General features: G+C 38.1%; 1 long non-coding RNA gene across 1 annotated transcript; it reads left to right on the forward strand.

Annotated features, from left to right (window-relative positions):
* The first annotated feature begins 394 nt into the window (after window positions 1-394).
* Window positions 395-21396, forward strand: LOC121497427. Its single transcript, XR_005989458.1, has 3 exons — window positions 395-11374; window positions 14576-14630; window positions 20502-21396. It is a non-coding gene; the product is annotated as an uncharacterized LOC121497427 (long non-coding RNA).
* Window positions 21397-22444: the final 1048 nt, after the last annotated feature.

The following is a 22444-nucleotide window of genomic DNA, read 5'->3' on the forward strand; positions in this document are numbered from 1 at the left end:
GTGACAGTCATCAAACCAAATCTTCTAGAAGCACCATTGGAAATTTAAAAGCTATTTTGTGTTCCTATTTCAGGTCATAATTTGAATACATGAATAATGCGTATGATTTCAGTTACTCCTGGAAAGCAGAAAAATTTGTAAATTGTGTCATGATTTTTTTTTTGTTTAGCTAATTAAAAATAAGTTTAGTGTCGACGATATGATCAAAGTAACTTGATTTTTAAGAATTTTAAACTATACAGCCCAATTTTTTTAAAAAAGTGTTTGTTTGTTTGTTTGTTTATTTATTTATTTATTTATTTATTTATTTATTTATTCGTGATCGACCTAGAGACAGAGAGAGAAAAAGAGAGGCAGAGACACAAGCAGAGGGAGAAGCAGGCTCCATGCCGGGAACCCAACGCGGGACTCGATCCCTGGACTCCAGGATCGCGTCCTGGGCCAAAGGCAGGAGCTAAACCGCTGAGCCACCAGGGATCCCCTACAGCTCAATTTTTAATTAAAATATAAAAATAGATCGGTGAGGTGACTGAATGTGAAAGAACAAATGTGAAGGTAGATTTCTTTATATTTTTATTTTTCCATTGCTGAAAACTTTAAGCCTTTAAATGAGAAATGTCTGCTCATAGTTGAACAAATAAAATTCTTGAAACATCTCTTCCCTCCCTAAAAATAAACAGACAATACTGCTTCATGCAAATGGGATAGATTTACTAAAAATAACTTTTTCTCCATTCCCTATAACTCATAAGGTTCCTTATGAGGGCAGGCTGTTTTCATACTTCATTATGTCTTTTGAAATTGGTTAATCTAGTGTCTGATAATACATTTTTTTGGTCACAGGATTTTTTTTTTTTTTAAGATTTTATTTGTCACAGGATTTTAATGCACTTGACAGGAGTGACTGCTGAGGTGCTTGAGAAAGAAAGAGATGATGGCTTCTTTTCAAAAAAAAGACTCTGGACTACATGTCTCATAAAACTATATGGTTTAACTCACCGGCTTACCAACCTTTACAGCATGCAGCCTCTTATTTTTCACTCATGAACATTTTCTTTTCTAAAAAGTTCTCTAAGGCCTATAACTGCCAGCTGGAACTTCAGTCAGCAAGCGAGAACTGAAGTTAACATGTTGGCCTGGTTATAATCTTAGTCAAAAATAAACTTGACAGAAGAGCTAATACTGAATATCTCCAACGGGCTGTCCTTGTTTTAAGTTATTTGAAATTAAAGTATAAATAAGTGTGGGAATGGAGGTGCCGAGATACTTTGGTCTAAGACCTAACCAGAAGTAGCCAATCTGGTACTGGACCCAGGTCAGGCTGATGGTAGAGCTTTTAGCCACAGCCTATACTACCTTCTGGATTTTACCTGCTCTTTGCTGTCTTACTAGGTAAATGTCATTAGGCGTCTTTGAAATACAGACTAAATGGGATACTGTTAACTAGTTGGTTAAACTGGTAGTTCCCCCAGCTCAGAACTGTAGATGGGGCCAAAAACTAGTTTTAGGAATAAGAGCACAAGAACTATTTTGTATTGTGATAGTAAAACTACTGATAGCCACTGAGTAGCTGTGAAACTTCCCTTTGGAAATACGTGCTAACAGTATAGTCTCCATTAATCAAACAATGCTTCTAAAACTTGTGTATGTTTTTTCAAACTACTCTTTTGTCCTTGTGACACAACCCGCAAACATCTAGTGATTTGAGATTTCCTTTTACCGGTTTTAAAACATCTCCTACTAGAGTGTTTCAGGATTTGTCTTAAATTACTTTTAATAAAATGGAGCCAGGCTTGTTGGTATTTTTATCTGCAATCATTATGATTTTACATGGAATTCAATTTTATTGTCTTAACTTTCTTTCCAGATTGGAGTTCTTACTCTTTGAAGGTAAAAGCCACTTTATTTTTGTAAACACTTCTTAGTTGCCCTGTTTTTGTGCCTTCCCTGGCTTTCTTTTATGTCTTGGAAGTGGCTACCTGAAGGTCATGAGGTATGCTGGGTGCATACATAACCATGGCTTTGTGTAGTGTTGATTATCCCTCTCCCCCTTTTTTTTTAACACCTTTCTGATTACTTGGAGTTCTCTTTCCATTTGTGTGTGTGTGTGTGCGTGCGTTTTAGAAGTGAGGCATTACTGTTTCCATTTCACTTCATAGCTCACATGATTGGCCTAGGCTAGGGTTATAGATAAAGCTAGAGCAGAACCAGAATTTAGGTCCTGATAGTTTTCCTCTCACTTTGATTCCTGGAGAAAGAAGCGTGTGAGTATCCTTAAGCAAAGTTCAGTGGCATCCTGATTGCCTGTTAACTTTGGAAAATTGTGTTCTCTACTAGTAACAGCCTATGTATGTATGTATGTGTGTGTAATACATATGTACACTCACATGCTAGTAGATAAACAATTCAGCAGTATCAGAAGTGGGATTTACTTAATGACTTGGAAAGTATCTGTCACAGTCAGGCTGGCTCTAGTTAAACTTAGCACCAGGACGCAACTTCTGTTCCAGATAGATGGCTGAAGAACTAAAGTGCTTGTGATTGCTTTGGGGCTCCATCCAGGTATGCTCTGCCCAGAAGATTCATAATCACAGATCATTTTCATTGCTTTTTAGTCCAAACCAGTGTGCTAATGGCAGCAGTGACCTTTCTGTCATTTTAGTTGCCTTTTTTCCTTACCGCTCTTGATCTTGTTTTTGAGGCAGACCTCAAACCTTCTCTGGCTTTTGCTGGCTTGGTTTGATCCACACTTGTGTAAATTTCCTTGTCCCCTTGTAATGTCCCCTTGCTGTGTCTTTTGTCCCTCTTTAGGAACTTCAACCACTGTTAGGACTACAGTATTTTATATCTCTGACCCCAGTCTTTCACTGTCATGTGTACCTCCAGATCACAAGAAACTTGATAATATTGAAAAATAGTTGCCAGTTTGTGTTCATTTAATAGCCGCTTAGTAAGTACATATGTTCCTGCCCTGTACTGGCATGGGGGATATAAGATAGACATCCAGCATAGGGAACAAAGCCTTAGAGTTAATGTCTTTGGACAGCACCTCTTGATCTTACAAGTTGCAATCTTAATGGTTCTTCTATTAGATTTTCTGTTAATCAAGTCATGCTTATTCTTCCATGATGTTTTTTCTTTAATTTCTCTACTCATTAATCTATCTACTCTAGGGTGGCAGTTCTTAATCTTCTAAGAGAATGACTTGGAACCAATGTGGGAAAAGATACCAGACCAGTCATAACAATTAAGAGTTGTACTGTAATATTTCAGTTAACTGGAATACTTCTATTAAAAGATTCTAGGAATTCAGCAATACTTCATAAATGAATTGTATTTTACTAATTACAACAGCCTTTACGTTCAGATCTAGATGGTAATTTTGGAGGGCCACTTTTATGTTAGATAATATTCTGGGTACTAAAAATAGAGCAGTGGGTATAAGAGAGTCTTCTCCCCTTTTGGAGCAAATGTTCTATTAAGGGAAGAAATACACATTTAGTCTGCTTGACCAACCCCCAGGTCCAAGACTTAACGGTAAGGAAGCATAGCTCTGTGATTTACAAGTCAGTTCCTTAGATTGTGTCACCCCTTATTAATTTTCCTCAATCTCTCCTATTACTCTCTTTGTCCTGTACAATTGCCATAATTAATCACACAAACACCAACAATCCCATTAGGCCATGGGAACAAATCTAAATTCTTGAAATTTGAGGCCTTTCATATACTTGGCTTCCATTTCGGACCTTTTATTTCTTTCCTAATCTGTGATTCTACATAAACCTTTACTGTTAGCTTGAGGAAGGTTATACTGCCTTTGTCCACCTCACTTTTAATTAATCAGTTAATTAAATTATTTTGGATTATTCCATTTTCTCTTAGGAGACTTGGAATACATGGTGGAACTATCAAAATTGGCACATACTAAATGATTTCTAGACTCCAACCACAACTCCAAGGAGCATTTAGAATTACTTAAATGGCAGTTTGACAAGATTGTATTGAACCTTGTTACCTAGGTACTGTGGGTAACGATATGTAAGTAGAAAATGCAGAGGAGTCCGATTTAATCATTTGGGTAGGAGAGTTTGCTGTCAGGTTTTGAGGTGAACCTAGTGACTCAAAGGGTTTCCTTGCTCTTGTAAAGGACATGTAAACCAGACAGTAGAAAAACATCCTAGTTGGCCACTCCTGGCCTAAAAATTGCACAGGTGAGTACATAGATTTTCATATGTTCTTGTGTTTTCTGAAAGGTACTGTGATGTTACTGCAGTAGTATCATACTACAGGTGAAATTGTTTGAAGAGATTTTTACTCTAGCCATGGTGATAAACTACTTTAGATGAAGTCAGTTAGACTTGCCTGTGTATGACATCTGTGTTCCAGCTGTCTCTTCCTGGGGGAAGTGCAAAAGAAAACCTCGATATTTTGAGCTTTGACTTGATACCTAATCTAATACCCCTTAACATTAGTATTAGTAACTCCTGAGTTACATAACTAATATCAGTAGTATCCCTATTTTATCAGTGGGAAAACAGGCTTAGCCAGGGTTGTGCAGCTAGTTTGTGATAAAGCAAGAAGTAGAATTAGACTTCCTTTCATTTTCATCTTTCTCTACAAGTGTGTATTTAGCTTTTTAGAGCTAGAGACAATCTTATGTTAGATTTATTGTGGGGGAGTTTTAAATAACAAGTTTAAAAGAACAAAAGGTTTATTCTAGCATATAAGGTTTAAATTTGTAGAAACAAATTTGCTATTGTGTGCGTCTTTTGCCCTGCCCTCAGCACCATAAAAGATTTCCTTTTCCACGTTTTGTGATTCATGTTTGCTTCTGCACATATACAGAAACTTCAGAGGAAAGAAGTTAACTTTGTACTTGCAGATATAACCTGGTCACTTTGATTATCCCTAGAGCAATCTTGAACATTCTGTTCATTCATTTACATGCAGACACACTGCATATGGAAGGGCACAGTGCCTACCATCTCCTGATACCAATGTCAGTCATTGGTGCCAGGCAAGAAGAGGAGTGACACCTTCTATGTAGGTCTGCTGCTTCTGTGTAAAGACAGCATTTTAAAGAATTTACCTAAAAAGCAGTCCTGAAAGTTAGGTATCATTAAATACCTTCTTAAAATCTGGACTCAAATTCCAGCCAGTCAGGGAGAGTCCTGCTTTTGGTCTTGCAAAATTGAAAATAATAGCCAATTTAAAAAAACAACAGATGACTGTATGCTTTGTGCTTAGTGCTAACAGCATTTTTAAGTGCCTACTGCATGTCAGGTACTTGTGCCAAGCATTTTAGGGCAGTCTTCTGTAATATTACAACTTCACAGATGAGGACACCAAGATGCAGAACGTTTTGTAGTAGAACCATGATTCAGATACCCAGTAATGGGTTGTTGAAACTGCAGTGTGGTAATATTGTAGAGAGTCCCTGTTTCACTTTGTTTCTGTTTTAAGTTTGGTGTTTCTCTCTCCACCTCAGCTTCCCTCTACCCCATGGTCTGTGTTGGATTTTCTCTAAGTGATTTTTGTTTGTTTTGTTTTGCTTTTATACTTTTTCAAAGGATTTTAGCATCTTCAGAAGTGGAAAACTAGGAATTTGCTCTTAAGTTTAAAGATTTTATAAAAGACTTAAATAATTATATTTAATTAACTTGTGTCTTAAATTTTTTCATTTTGAGTTACGTTATTTAGTGGGAGGGCTATTAAAGTATTTCTCTGCCCATGTATGATATATTTTAGATTTCACACATTTTTTCCTGGATATTTATCAGGCGATGGTGTAGAGGTTTGGTAAGTAATACAGTTTGATTTTGTATGTCTCAAGGATTCTCATTTAGTCACATAATTGAGTTTCCTTTACTTGGCCTTTTCCCCCCTGGTGATTCTATTTGTAGTATTAACTGAAAATCCTTGTGCTAATGCTAATTTTGGTCTTTTTTTTCACTAGCATGTATTGGAGCACTCAGACTTGGAGAAGGACATAGGTAAAAAGTATAATGGAACATTTTCTAAAAATTAGGGTTATGAAATCTTCAGTTGCATACTTGGCATATTCAACATTAAAATTATTTATAAGACAATTTAAATGGTATAGTTTTTGCCAGAATGATTATGGGTATTTTGATTCTCTTTTATTTTATAAACATAGCATCAATTTTCTTAATCCTTAAGGTCAGTAAAGGCGATCTCATGTTAGAAATCGTTTAACAACTTTGAAGTATTTCACCTTTGTGTGAAATTTTATACAGGACTTCAATTACTTACAGAATGAATAGCACACAGTAAAACACATTTTAGATTTATCAGAATCAGGCCTTACTGCTGCTTTGTCCCAAATACTTCCTGCCACCCCCAGAACCTTCATTGGGTTTTTAAGTTAATTTGATGACACCAAAAATGTTAACACATTAATTTTCATCAAGTGTTCTTTGAAAGCTAGATACCTGCAGTTTTTTAGTTTTAGTTTTTTTTTTTTTTTTTTACTTGAAGTTACCTGAAGTTTGGTTATACTCCATTTATTTGTAGTAGAACTTTGTAGTGAATGATTTAGAAGGACTAGGTTCTTCTGCAAAGTCAGAGAGAACATGAGTTTCTGCATGTGCATAATATATACTATCTCTTTTCCTACTCTGTCTTGATAATCAAGTCTTTTAGGAACAAGGCTGATGGCAATCTAGAAAAATTTGGAACAAAACTGTAAAAAACGTGGTGTTCTGCATCTCATTTATAGTAACCTATAAAGAAGGTCAGATTGAGAAATTCACCCATTAGTCCATTGAAGAATTTAATTTAAAACAAAACAAAAACTAGTAGAAAGGAATCAAAGATTGTTAAGGCATCTTTGAAAGTATTTTGTCATCATTTGGGAATCCATCTGGTATATAAACATTTTGTATGTTCAGTGGATTTTTAGGAATTAACCTATTTCATAAAGCAGGGAGAAAACTGTTAATTCAAGTGTGTCTATTGACATTTGGAAATACTGTGTCCATTTATTTCTAAAAATGACATTCCAATTTATGTAACAGTTGCTGGCAGAATTCATTTGAATCTAGATTTTCTAACTTCTTTGCTTTAACACTGTTTTTTAAAGTTTCCTGAAGATTCAATTTAATTGAAAAACGGCTTGAAAAATGGAGCTGTGTGTTGGTATGGTAGTGTTTTCATGAGAGAGTGCAGTAACTGACTTGCCAAGGATTAAAAGATAGTTATACATTTAAGATTTCTTTTCCTTTGAAGTTTGGGCTAGAAATTTATAGCCTTTGGCTCATGAAATAGCAGCTTCTGTACCTACTCCTACATCTCTACCTAAGGGAAAGGGTCACTCAAAAATAGCCTCCATTCACCTTGTCCTTTATAATCTGCCAGTGACCTTGAGTTCTAAGGTTCCCTCTTAGAACCAAAGGCAAGAAATAAGGGAAGAGAGTGCTAATCCCATAAACTTTGCAGCCTCTGAATTTAACCCTTTGGGTGATGTACATGAAAAGTAATGTTTTTTACAATAGATCTGCCTCTAGTTTCAACACTGATTTTTTTTTTTCCCTGAAATTTCCAAGAGCTTAGCTTAAGGTCTTTCGAAGAAAATGGAGGTGAAAAGCCCTTAAATGTTAGAAGAGAATTATGCAAGGAAAATATTTTTCTAAAAAAAAATAATAAAGAGGTTAGAGGGAAAGGAGTAAGGTTAGCATTAGGTAGGTAGGAAATGATACAAATAAATATTAAATCTATAGTCTGGTTTTGTTTTCTATATGGTTTACTTAACAACTAACATGAAATGAGTGTTTCATTCCCTAAGCATGCAGTTGGGGAAGAATGGGAAGCCAGCCTGGAGGCACAAATTTGCAGCAGATAATCTGAATCAAGGTAGCAAAAATGCTTCTAATGCATTCAGTTCAAAAGCAACAGCCTCTTCAAAAGAGAAAACCTATAAATAATCACGAGTCTGATCACCTTCACCATCACCTAACAGATTGGATAAGACTTCATGAAGGGTATTCTTTTTTTTTTTTTTTAAGATTTTATTTATTTATTCATGAGAGGCACAGAGAGACAGAGATGGAGAAGCAGGCCCCATGCAGGGAGCCCTATGTGGGAATCAATCCTGGAAGTCCAGGATTATGCCCTGGGCCGAAGGCAAGTGCTAAACCCCTGAGCCACCCAGGTGTCTAATGAAGGGTATTCTTGATGGCTTTTAGACTGTAGGAAAGTATGTATGGAAAAAGAAGTTACACTCAAGATTTCTTTATTTCTGGCTTCTTATTCTCCTAATATAGTGAACACTTCACAACTAAAATAATCTTAACACTTTAACATAATCTTTTAAAATGCATATTCATGAGCTGAGGCTGCAGTGATCTCCCATTTTGTGGGCACAGTTTACACGTGGCAGTTCGTTAAATTCTTATGTCCAGAGCATCCCCAAACTGGGGAGATTGTCTCTCTTAGACTTGGTGGCTGTTTGCCTCAGTGTCAACAAAACCTAGCCTACAGATTTTTCCCTTTGGTCTTGAGCCTGAATTGAGAATCGAGTCAAGAAATAAGTGGAAGTGTTGGGACAAAGCCAGCAGCTATACTCAAAATACAAGTCAAGTATTTTGTTCTGTTTTGTGTCGTTTGAAAGACGAGTTATTGAGCCCACCTCAGTTAGGGACACTGAATATTGGGTTTAAATAAATAATGTTACTCATTTTATATTTTGAAGTGAATATTTGAAGAAACATGCAGACACTTAGAAAGTTGGAACTAGATTTGTTGCAGGCCAGAGAAATAAAGCTGTGAGATTATATGCACCTTTTTTATGTGGGCTAGCTGATAACCTTGGAATTTACTTCCAATGAATGATGAAAATACCTGTGAAAACTTATGAGAGGACTTAATACATTTTCTCATGTCCAGTGATCAACTTCATATAAACCAGGCATGAAGAGAAACAAATAATTAATTCTGCAGATCACAAAGTTCATTCTGTAAAACGAGTATGATGGAACAGGTATAATTACATTTCTTAGAATCTTCCTTCCTAACCCCCCTGCCACTTACCCTTTGAGTCTCTAGGGACAGTCGAGAGGTCAGTCAGGCTCTGATTAAGCATATTAAGTTACATTACAAGATTTTAAATACAGAACTGTTTAGTAGGATAGGACTTAGAACTGACCTAGAAGGTAAGATAAAATACAAACCTTGGAATTTGAGAAATCTTTGCTACTACACCAATAACAAAATACTAGAAACCAGATTAAGAGCAGAGGTCTGGTTTAACTGCCATCTCTTGGTTTAGCAGATCGAGTCTGGGATGTGTCTTACCCTCAGCAGTATTTTATTTTGCCTTATTTCCAGATAGAAGTTTAATACTGGTGTTTTGCCAGTTGTTGGTTAGCTTTGAACAGCGTCTTGCTTCAGAAACCTAACATGCACATTTTGTCTTCCCTTTGAATGTTTTTTAACTGCAAACTAAGAAGTGTTAAGCCCAACATTCACATAGCTTGTTCTCAAATTATTTTACTTAATTTCTCTGGTTATTTGAAATGGTGATTTGCCCCCTTCCCTCCCGCCCCTGCCTCTGAAACTGAATTTTGCTTTTTGTTTCTCTCTATAAAGTGAAAACATCCCTCTCATGCTTTGCTACTAGAATCTAACATCAGGAGCAGTTATTGCCACGTCTGATTTTCATCCATGGATTTTTTCCGGGATGGAAAGCTCATTCAAATCTAATGTTTAATAGGGTAGCGTGAACAAATTCACTGGCTTTCCTTTGTGTCTGGCGAACACCTAACCATCTTTTATATTCCTTATGCTTCTGGAATGCTGGTCCAAAAATAGAAGTTGTGGGCAGGAAAGAGGGCACTTTGGTCATGATTTGGTAAACATTTTGAGGTTTGTTGGTTTTGTTTTCCTTAAAAACAAACCTAACTCTTCAGGACCAGGTGTGTTCATTATTCTTTTTTTTTTTTTTAATTATTATGTTTATCATTTGTGAATTAGTTATTCTGCCCTAGTCCTAAAGGTAGTTTTATATGCTAACCTTTGTTTTGCCTTTCTAGCTGCTAAGATAGATAATGATTATTGCAAAGTGCACGTTTTTAAATGGTCTCCAGTGCCGACTGCTGAGCCAGTGATGGAATGAGTACATTGAGGAAGAATGTGTCATTTGGAATCCAGGACCATTCAGCAAGAATAACTTCTGATATATGGTCAGAATACTCAAACTCTTACGGCATATTGATGGCTTTCTCTCCCATCCCCCTAAAAGCAAGTTTTATTGGCCTGAATTCTAATCTAGCTATTTCTATTTCCATTTCCAAAGTAGTGACCTAGTTCTGTCATTTTGGGGTTGAAGTGTCCGTTTGTGAGTAAAACAAACATATTTAATGATTTACAGGAAGCAAATAAAAAAATTGATTGTAAACTACTTGAAGTGTAGAAAGTTTTGATTTTCAGTTTATGATTCTGCAAAGAATAAAGACATTTCTTGGTTAATTAATTCCACATGAATTATTTAATACTTTTTCCCTCTTATCTAGTTAATACTATTTTTCTATAACTGAGAAAGCAATTGAGGAATAAGCCTTTGAATTTAAAGCTTGTACTAATGACAGAGAAAGTTCACCTTTTTTCTGATTTAAGTGGTATATAAATATCAATTTCAAATTTGACAAATTAGAAAATCATTTAGAACAATTTGGCATTATTTTTTATTCCCATTGTTAGAACTGTTTTGCTTTACATTTATACTGCAAAATAAATCAAGGATACAGGCTCATACTAAAATGATCACCTTGTATTTGGTCTTCATGGGAATTATGATTGATCGATTGATTATAAGCCCTCTGGCCAATGTGGAGCTTGAAACCATAACCCTGAGATCGAGTCACATGCTCCACTCACTGAGCCAGCCAGGTGCTCCTTCATGGGAGTTATGCGTTTTTTCACTCAACATTTACTAAAGGAATAAACAAAATTTTAGGCTGTAGTAGTGAACTAATTCCCTTTAGCTTGACTGAGCTAAATTTCATTAAGGAATAGAACATTTAATTCACTTCCACATACTTTAAGGTATGACTCATCCCTTTTGAAGTTATGAGACTCAAAACTACACCGGAATCACTTAATTTATGTCCTTCCCTGTTTACTGTGTCTGACCTTCAAGATTTCGTGACTGATGCTGAAATGGAAGCCAACCAGTGCAGAAATTTGGGGGAAAATGAACCTGAAGAATGCAAAGGGAAGTAGGAATTCATTTCTAGCATTCCCAAACCTGCTTTGTCGTGTGAACTCCACTGCAGTCAGAGGAAAAGAACTGAGTTCATGGAAATTACCAGCTAAGCCTTACATCTTCTTTAATGTTTTTAGGAAATATTCTGAAAAGGTAAGTGAGATGTCTCTTTTGAAGAAAGACTCTTAATGCGGTATTTTTAAACTAATTGTTCCATATTAGTAAAGATAGTTTCCTTATTCTGAGCTTCAAAATGTCTTGTTCCCATTTGGTTTGGTTCTCAGTATTGTGGGGGTGAGGCTTGTTCCAGCCAACGTGGAGCTTTTCTGTTTCTCAGCAGTGAAGCTGGAACTTGGGTTGAAATGTACAGAGTGCTGATTTTTGTTGTTTTGTGCTCAAATTCTTTCTTGAATTGTTTTATTGTAGTTTTAATTTTATCCCTTGCTGTATCTATAGAAAACTTGGCAAGTTTTCAGAGTTACTACCAGAACTACATTTACATTATATGCTGTGAAATAAGAGTGCCCAATTTTGGGCTTTTATAGGTCTCCATTAACATTCACCTCTATTGGTTTTGTAGATAATTTTCAAATTCCTAGGACTAAATTTGTTTCACATTCATTACACATCAATGATGTGGCATTGTGCCAGACCCTGAATACAAAGATGGACTAGCACACAGTACATGTCTTTTAGAAGCTCATTTTTACCGATATGATACAGATGGAATTCTAGTGAAATAGAATTTCCTAGTGAATAGGAATTTCCTATTTCTAGGAAATAAAAGTCTAACAAAATAAAGCTAATTTCATTTCCCCATCAACAGTCCACTCTAGCTTGTGAATCTGGATATGACAGGTTGTATTTGAAAGATCCTGTGCATGTGTGCACTTGTGTGTGTGTGAGATTTGCAAAACACTTCATATGTATTAAGTACTCTTCTATACATTTATTTTTTTAGATCCTCAGAGCTATCCTATGAGATGAATGCTATTTAAGGCAGAGAAATAATTAACTTGCCTAAGTTTGTACACCTGTGATCTAGGACCAGTATTAGAACCCAAACATGCAGATTACAAATCTTGCACTCTTAATTGGGGTGTAATATTTATATGGAGTACCTGGCTGTGAGTACCCACAGAAGATGCCATTTTTTTTTTTATATATGTATAAGTAATCTCTGTGTCCAACATGGCACTCAAACTCTCATGACCCTGAGATCAAGAGTCACTCACTCTACCAACTTAGCCAGCCAGATGCCCTAAAACAATCCAAATTGTTAATGAAAAATTTGGAAAGGAAAGTTCAAATAGCCCCCTCCCCCCCCCCCCCAGAGTATGCACACACACAAAATTGAAAGAGTAGAAACCGAGAAGAGGATCTTATCTCAGTTACGTTTTATTTTTTTTTTCAGTTATGTTTTATATTCAATACCTATTGTCCCTCGGGTTTACCCCTTTTTGGAATGTGTACATTTTCTTTAGCTGCTAAATCATGGGAAAATATGACTGCTGAGACTTTCGTAGGATTCTTTAAAAAATAGATTAGGCTTCAGTGCAGATGTAGAAAAGTGCTCTGAGAACCCCAGGTAGGTAATTTACGTCCTGTTGTATGCATAGTTTATTTGAAGCTTCTGCACCTCTACCCCTTTTGTTTTATACTCCTGTAAATCTGATTTGACCTTTAATAAAGTGTTTTCTGAAGTGAGTGTTCTTTTGGTCTCATTTCCTATTTGGCTGTGTATCTCCTTTGGTCACCTGCTGTATGTCGTTGCCACCCCTTTCAAAATGCTGGTTTAAAGTAAGAGCTACTATATACTGCTACTGTTGAGAGTTATAAAATCTATATGCTAGGGTTTTGCTCTTGGCCCAATGCAAGTGCCACCCAGTACTAAAACATGGCAGATTTATAGAGGAGAAACCAGATATTATAAAATGAATGTGAACAGTGGTTGAATATCTGAAGCGGTTTTGACAGGAAAAACCTATCCTCGTGAAATCAAGGTAATTATTCCATGATTTACTGGAGAAACAAATTTGATCCTATTCTAGATCAGTGCTTCTGAACCAATGCGTATGTGAATCACCTGCAGATGTTATTAAAACAGATTTTTATTTAGTAGGTCTGGGGTCAACCCAAGAATCTGCATTTCTTTTCTCAAATAAGGTTTATTGAAATAAAATTCATGTAAGATTCACTCCTTAAAAATGCAGTTTCATGGGCTTTTATTTTCAAGCATGCTGTTAGCAACTATCACTACTGTCTTAATTTCAGGACGTTTTTATCATGCCAAAATAGAAACCTTGTATCCATTAGTAGCTACCCCCATTCACCAAATCTGCTGCAAAATCTCTGGCAACCACTAATCTACTTTGTCTCTATTTACATTTCATATAAATGGAATCATATGTTTCATGGACTTCTGTAACTGGTTTCTTTCATTTAGTATGTATTGAGGGTTCATCCCAGTTACTTGTATCAGATCCTTTTATCTTTTATGGCTGAATAATATTCCATTATGTGGACATAACCACATTTTTTTGTATTCATGAGTTGATGGGCATTTGGGTCATTCCTACCTTTTGGCTATCATGAACCCTGCTGCTGTGAACACTTATGTACAAGATTTTGTGTGGACATGCATTTTTGTTTTTGTAAGGACTGGATTTTTAGGAGTGGAATTGTTGGGTCATATGGTGACTTAAAAAAAAATAATTGTGGTGGGCAGCCCTGATGGCACAGCAGTTTAACACCGCCTGCAGCCCAGGGTGTGATCCTGGAGACCCCGGATCAAGTCCCACGTCGGGCTCCCTGCATGGAGCCTCCTTCTCCCTCTTCCTGTGTCTCTGCATCTCTCTGTGTGTCTCTATGAATAAGTAAATAAAATCTTAAAAAAATAATAATAATTGTGGTAAGGACACTTAATGTGAGGTTTACCCTCTTAAATTTTTTTAAGATTTTATTTTATTTTTAAAGTAATTTCTACAGGGTACCTGGTGGCTCAGTGGTTGAGCATCTGCTTTTGATTCAGGATATGATCCTGGGGTCCTGGGATCCAGTCCTGCATCAGGCTCCTCGCAGGGAGCCTGTTTCTCCCTCTGCCTGTGTCTCTACTTCTCTCCCTGTGTTTCTCATAAATAAATAAATAAAATCTTAAAAAAAAAAAAAAGTAATCTCTACACCCAGTGTGGGGATTGAACTCATGACTCCGAGATCAAGATTTGTGTGCTTTACTGACCGAGCCAGCTAGGTGCTCCAACTGTCTTAATTTTTAAGTGCAGACTGCAGTATTGTTAATTTCAACACAGTGTTGTATAGCAAATCTCAGTCATATGTTAACTTTAAAATTTTCAGGAACTGCTGAACTGTTTTCTAAGGTGGCTGTACCATTGGAGAGTCGGCATTTCTGGTAAGCTTCCAGGTGATGCTGAATTGCTGGCTCTAGGTCACATTTGGGCATCTATCAAGTAAACAATTGGTGACATGAACTTAGTTCTACCGGCAGTGTCTCATCAGCAGCAAGGTGTTTGGCTTTCACGAGGCCTTGGTGACTCACTGCCTCGTTTCTTCTAACATCAGGCAATGAGCACCTGAGCTTATTCCTCTAGCCTTTGAACTCTTGATGTAAATTGATACACATCTGATCTTGAAGAGGGAAGAGAATATTCATTTTTAGTTTAAAGGCAGCTCTAGGGATCCCTGGGTGCCGCAGCGGTTTGGCGCCTGCCTTTGGCCCAGGGCGCGATCCTGGAGACCCAGGATCGAATCCCACGTCGGGCTCCCGGTGCATGGAGCCTGCTTCTCCCTCTGCCTATGTCTCTGCCTCTCTATCTCTCTCTCTATGACTATCATAAGTAAATAAATAAAAAATTAAAAAAAAAAAAATAAAGGCAGCTCTAAGTTGAGAATGCCCAAATAATTGGGAGAATACTTTTAAAGATCTTTGATAGCGTTCTACAAAATTTCTGGGTGGCTCTTCAATGTGTTAATGACAGTATTTGGGGGAAAATAGATGAATGAAAAGAATGAGAGGGTGTGTACATTCCCTTCTAGTTGAGTTCCCTAAGTTCAGTCCCTGTATTCACAGAACTAAGATTTGACCTATATTGAGAGATTTGGATTCTGGGCTTTGGTTTGCAGTTTGATAGGGAAAACCAGGTGGGCAAAAAGCAAGTACGATGCCAGAAAGGGAGCCGAGTCTGGCCTAAAGATCTGTGGGAGGGCAGCCCCCGTGGCGCAGCGGTTTAGCGTTGCCTGCAGCCTAGTGTGTGATCCTGGGGACCCTGGATCGAATCCCACGTCGGGCTCTCTGCGTGGAGCCTGCTTCTCCCTCTGCCTGTGTCTCTGCCTCTCTCTCTCTCTCTCTCTCTCTCTCTCTCTGAATAAATAAATAATCTTTAAAAAAAAAAGATCTGTGGGAATTCAGAGGAGGTAGGTTGATGCTGGAGATAAGAGGTGGTAGAAATTAGAAAAGATTTCTTGGAGATGATGCTTGAAGTAAGCCAGGATTTTGGAAATAGAGGTGAAGGAGCTAGGTGTATTCTAGCTGCTGCAGCAGAAGGAACTAAAATATTGAGGTCATAAATGGTAGCCTGTATACCAGCTATCTTACTGAGTAGCTGCCATATGCCCAACCATGTGCTGTGCTAAGCCTTGCGTAGACTATAAAGGAACAAAACAGGACTTCTGCTCTTGTAATTAGGGATCAAGTAGGAGATGTCAAGAGTAATACAATGTGATCTGTATGATTCTTGGAATTGGCTATTAGTTCTGTTTAGCTTGACTTAGTGGTGCCTGCAAAGGAAAGAATAGGAAATAATGGATGTAAAAAAAAAAAAACATGTTATTTACTGCCTTCTGCTTTGAATGTGTGGTCTGGAAGTCTGAGCATGTGGCTGGTAGTAAGGGGAGAGATGAGCAGTCTGGGTTTGGGGTTCATTAGTGCCTGTGTGGCTCTCAACTATGATCATAAATTGATGGCTTTCGTGGAGATACAGGACATTTGGTCTGGTCCTCAATCTTTTTTAAAAAATGAATTACCTAATATATTCTAGGGCCCAGCTTCTATACCCCATAGTTGAGATTGTTAGCTGTCCCACAAAGATTGATTGATGGAGTACTTTTTAAAAATAACTTCCTTTGACAGATATTTCAACCTCTTGGCTATTCACAACCTCTCTCCCTTAAAGATCATGAGTTGTATTGAGTAGGTTTTCATGTGTCGTGGGGTTTCTTTGTGTATTGCTGCACTGCAGACCACCCCGAAATTGAGTGGCTTGTTTATTAGAATGTAATTTAAGGTTAATTATAGCTATAGACCTCGATGTTTATACTTCAAAAAAACCTAAAAAATTAATGAGCTAGTGGTCCAGTCTAAGGAGGAGGTATTTATAAAGGTAATCCCATATTCATAACATTTATACTTTTTGATGCCAGTATAAATGATCTTGTGGCCACTCAGTGCAGGCTTGAAGCTGAGGCATCCTTGTATTTATTACATTCCTGGGATTTCCCTCCAGTATGAATTCTTGCATGTCAGTAAAGACAGTAATCACTGACAGATTTTTCAGAGTTGATAATACCCTCGTAGGTTTTGCATTCAAGGAGGGTTCTCTTAATGTAACAGACACCATTAAAAGCTTTCCTTCAGGGCAGCCCCGGTGGCGCAGCGGCTTGGCGCTGGCTGCAGCCTGGGGAGTGATCCTGGAGACCTGGGATCGAGTCCCAAGTCGGGCTCCCTGCGTGGAGCCTGCTTCTCCCTCTGCCTGTGTCTCTGCCTCTCTCTCTGTCTATGAATAAATAAATAAAATCTTAAAAAAAAAAAAAAAGCTTTCCTTCATTCTTTATATTCATAAGTTAACTTGCAGTGGAAGTTCTCCCAAGTTTCCTAAGGAATGTGGGAAAATGGAAGACTTTCTAAGCTGATGACATTCAGTAGGACTTGCTCTCCAGAATGAATTGTCATGTTTCTTAAAAAATGAGAGAGGGGCACCTTGGTGACTTAGTTAAGTGTCTGCATTCAGCTCGGGTCGTGATCTCAGGGTTGTAGGATCGAGGCCTGCATCAGGGTCCCTGCTCAGGGGGGAGTCTACTTCTGCCCTGCATGGCTTCTCCCTCTCTCTTTCATGGATAAGTAAAAATCTTAAAAAAAAAAAAAAAAAAAAAAATTCAAGGCTTTCCCACCTAAGAGTGTTACCATCGTTTACTCAGTAATGAGAATGCTTGTGCTTTAGGGTTTTCTCCATTCCTTATATAAAGTGCCAAACTTAGTTCAGAACAAACATTTACTATCTCATATAGCTACGCCAGGTCAAGAATCCGAGAGTGGCTTAGCTGGGAGGTGAGAAAGTGGAGTAGTGAGGAGTATTCTTCGGCTGGCTAAATGAGGGAACAGGATAGCTAGAAGGGAATAGAGGGATGAGGTGGGGGGGGTGCTTTAAGATTAGAAGGGCCTCCTGAGAACAGAAAGGGTTAAAAGCATGGGAGGAGGTGGCCACTACTGCACCAGGGCCCCAGAGAAGAGAATGCATGGAGTGGGAGGCTCTGGTGAAGCAGTGGATCTTGGACAAAAAAGTACATCCTCTGACACTGGAGGCAAGAATATGTAAGTCTGCAAGATAAAGGGCAATTTGAGCATTGCCCTTAATTTGAAACTTGTTTGCTTTAAATAATGAAATTTTCAGAAATAACAGTTCCACTGTCTTTAATATTTTATTTATTTTTTTTAAATTTTTATTTATTTATGATAGTCACAGAGAGAGAGAGAGAGAGAGAGAGAGAGGCAGAGACACAGGCAGAGGGAGAAGCAGGCTCCATGCACCGGGAGCCCGATGTGGGATCCGATCCCGGGTCTTCCAGGATCGCGCCCTGGGCCAAAGGCAGGCGCCAAACCGCTGCGCCACTCAGGGATCCCCCAGTTCCACTGTCTTTATGAGAGGAATGCAGTATTGTTGGTGTCTTGTGACAGCCCTGTTACAGTTAAAATTAATATCTTCAAGCTCATCAGACTGATTAGCTGTGAGGCCTCGGGCATTCCCCATGCCCTCTCTGGACCTCCGCGTTCTCATCACTAGAAACAGGTGTGCTCCCCGTTACTCTGACTAATCCAGCTTGATTGCCTTTCTCTGTGAATATGGTGCAGGCACCCAGTTTGGCTCACTAACTGCTCTTTTTTTTTTTTTTTTTTTAAGATTTTTTATTTATTCAGAGAGAGAGAGAGAGGCGACACAGGCAGAGGGAGAAGCAGGCTCCATGCAGGGAGCCTGACATGGGACTTGATCCCGGGTCTCCAGGATCACACCCCGGGCTGCAGGCAGCGCTAAACCGCTGCGCCACCGGGGCTGCCCTCACTAACTGCTCTTAAGTATGTTTCAGTGATACCTTTCAATTACTCTGTAGTGTCACATTTTACAAGATAAACTCATTTCTAGAAACCTGAATCTCAGCGGTGCTGTGTGACTAGGCAAATTATTGAATTTATCTGAGCCTCTGGTGTCTCCTATATAAAATGTGAAAAGGCTGATACCTATCTTATTTAATCTTGACCACAGATCTATTGTATATGTAAAACATTTATCCTAAAGCCAAGAACACTATAAGAATTCAATAAATGATAGGTCCAGAATCCCATATTCAGTATCTTTGTGGCCAGATGTGTTCAACAGTTCAGAAATTTTTTGATTTTAGGAAACTACCGTGGGGCATAGGTACTTTAAATTGTATATGATATTATCTTTTTGGGTTTGGGCAGCTTCTCAGACCATAGTCCTAAACCATAGTGTTCCATAGTCAATTACATTTAATGTTTCTGCAGGGAAACATGATAAAAAACTATTAAACAGCTTCATGTCAGTTCAGGTTTTGCCTCCAAGTGAATTTTGTGCCAACTTAATTTTTTAAATTCTTGTTTTTCCTAACCTTTTTGTGTTTGGGGATTGCACATAAGGATGATGAACCGGGATCCCTGGGTGGCGCAGCGGTTTGGCGCCTGCCTTTGGCCCAGGGCGCGATCCTGGAGACCCGGGATCGAATCCCACATCGGGCTCCCGGTGCATGGAGCCTGCTTCTCCCTCTGCCTGTGTCTCTGCCTCTCTCTCTCTCTCTCTCTCTCTCTCTGTATGACTATCATAAATAAAAATTAAAAAAAAAATTAAAAAATAAGGATGATGAACCTGTGCCAATCAATCAGCATGTTTATTAAGCCCTACTCTGTGGACAGCGCTGTCTAGTACTGTGGGTATTCCCAACAAAGAATAAGCCTTATTAGTACCTGTCCTCCCTCTGCTCTGTGCTATTCGGGAGGTGCAGAGTAGAAGAACAGGGGATAACTCAATAGAAGACTGGGCAAAAGAGACTTGAATCATGAGTCAGCACATTGTAAAAGATGTTCCAGTGATTACTGAACATAAGGAAAGTGCTTAACTTCATTTGTAATCAGGGAAATACATACCAAAATCACAATGAAATGCCACCCTGATGAGTGGTCGCGAGAAGTCTAATGATGGCGAGTATTGATGATGGAGCAACATGAACTCACACTCCTGGTGGCAGAGTAAATTAGAACAACCCTGTTATAAAAGTTTATCTTTCGAAATCAGGGAGACAAACTGTAAGGGACTCTTAAGTCTAGGGAACAAATAGGGTGGCTAGAGGGGACGTGGGTTAGGGGGATGGGGTAACTGGGTGTGGGCATGAAGGAGGGCACTTGATGGAATGAGCACTGGGTGTTATTTCTTACTGATGAATCACTAAATTATACCTCTGAAACTAATAATACACTATGTTAATTGAATTTTTTAAAAAGTTGGTCTTTAATGTAAATTCGAACACACATATACCCTATTTTCCAATATTGCCACTCCTTACAGTTATAGCCTAGAGGAGCTCGTGCACATGTGTCAGAATACATGTGCAACAATATTATGAAAGACATAAGATTCTGCCTTGGTGTGTGGTGCTTTGTGGTTGTTTGCTTTATAATTATTCATTAATCTCTGTTTTTAATGCACTTGTTTGTACTGGTGTTAATGTTTCACAATCCAAAGTTGGTTTTTGTTTTTCAAAAAATGTATGGATTTTAAAATATATCTTTGAGTCTTAGAGCCAGATCTGTGTCTAAACTTACTATGTGATCTTGAGCAAATCAAAGTCCTTGCAGTACTGTAAGGATTAAGCCAACCTTTCCTATTGCATAATGGTGCTAATAATAATAGAATAGCAGCATCTTTTCATGTACCAGACATTGTGCTAAGCACTTTTTAAGATTTTATTTATCCAACAGGAAGAAAGTACAAGCAAGGGAGCAGCGAGCAGAGGGAGAAGGAGATGCGGGCTCCCCGCTGAGCCTGGGAGCATGACCTGTGCCTCAGGCAGATGCTTAACCAGCTGAGCCACTCAAGTGTCCCTGTGCTAAGCACTTTAAATAAATGATCTAACTTAATCCTTATAATACATCTCTGTGAGATTAATGTTATTAATTTTTTTTAAATAAAGAAATCAAAGGCCCAGAGAGGTTTTCAGCAAACAGGCCTATTCACTTAGTGGCCAGCTCACCAAATTTACTTTTTTTCCCAAACTTTTCTTTATAAAATTTATAGTAAGTCGCTTGAATTCAATAATTTTAATAACTGACCAGTTTTACTTGGCTCACCTTCATTTTTAACTTTAACCAGCTTTTGAAGGCATGTTCTGTGTGTTTCTTCCCTAACTCCCTGCTGTTCCAGCTGCTGCTCTACCCCGAAGGGAACTGGAGCAGAGTCCTCTGCCCTGGGAAGAAGGGAAGAGAGTTAAGCTAGGCCAAGGCTGCTGATCCCACAGATGGGTGTTAACTAGAAGACATAAAGATTTAGGATCCAACAACTCTATGAAGTCGGGTGGGCCAACTCAAAGAGTCATTTCCCAAAATCACTCAATTAGTAAACTGGCATTTCAGAACCCAGGTCTTCGCATTTCCTCTCCCCTTTGGGCATTCCTATTTTAATAAGAAAACTGTTAGAATGTAGAATCTTACAGACCCTAAGAATGGGATTGTTTAAAGGTGGGATTTCCCATGACCTAACCAAGAAAACTACAGTTGATACTTGAACAACATGGGGAGCTAGGGATGCCGACCCTGGCACAGTTTAAAATCTGTGTACAACTTTTGGCCCCCAAAACTTAACTACTAATAGACTTATGTTGACTAGAATATAAACCACATATTTTGTATATTATATACTATATATTCTTACCATAAAGTAAGCTAGAGAAAAAAGTTATTAAAACCATAAGAGAAAATACATTTATAGTATTTATCTTTTAAATACCCTTATTTATTTTTTGAGTAAGCTCGGCCCATTGTGAGGCTGGAACTCATGACCTTGAGATCAAGAATCACATGCTCTACTGACAGGGTCAACTAGGCAGCCCTGTTCTTTATCAGGAAAAAATCCACATAGATGTGGACCCATGCAGTTCAAACCCATGTTCAGTGGTCAACTAACTACAGTCATATGAAGGAAGGTAGTAAGCCTCTTTTTTCTCACCCCCGTCAATAGCTTTATTGAGATATAATTAATGTATAACTTTGTGTAGGTTCAAGGTATACAATGTGTTGATTTGATACACATATATATTGCAGAGTAGTTTCCATTATAGGTTTAGCTAACACCTTCCATCACATTCTATCCCATGATTAACATTTTTGGGCCTTCTGAAATGAGCAAGTCCCTATGAAAACTTATGTTCAGAAATGATACTAGGAACACCAGTGCTATAAAAAAAAGTAGTTCTTCTGTCTTCTCTCTAGTATTCCAGAGGTTCCTTTTACATGTTTGTTGAAAAACTAAAAACAGTGGAAAATTATAAAAGGCTAGCAATCTTTGAAGGCATTGCCAGACTAGTCCCAGCTCTGACCACCAGGTGGCACTATTTTCACTCTTTTGCCAGGTTTTGGTTGCTTTCTAGATAAGAGCTACTTCCACGTGTGTACTATATGCTTATGGAAATGTCAGCTCACAGAAAGTTCCTTTCTTCAAATTTCAAAGATTTGTGTTTTGTTTTCACCTTGACACTCACTGTTTTGAACTTTGTGTGTAAAAGAATGACCATCAGCCTCTAAGTTTTCCAACTATGTATTCACTAGTCACAAGACTTGGATGAGAGGCTCCAACATTAAAAGCGCCCCACTCTAGCTTCCGTTTTGGACTTCATAGCAAAAGACCCTGGTTTCATTCTACCCTGCCC

This window comes from Vulpes lagopus, chromosome 8 (assembly GCF_018345385.1).
Source record: "Vulpes lagopus strain Blue_001 chromosome 8, ASM1834538v1, whole genome shotgun sequence".
NCBI lineage: Eukaryota > Metazoa > Chordata > Mammalia > Carnivora > Canidae > Vulpes > Vulpes lagopus.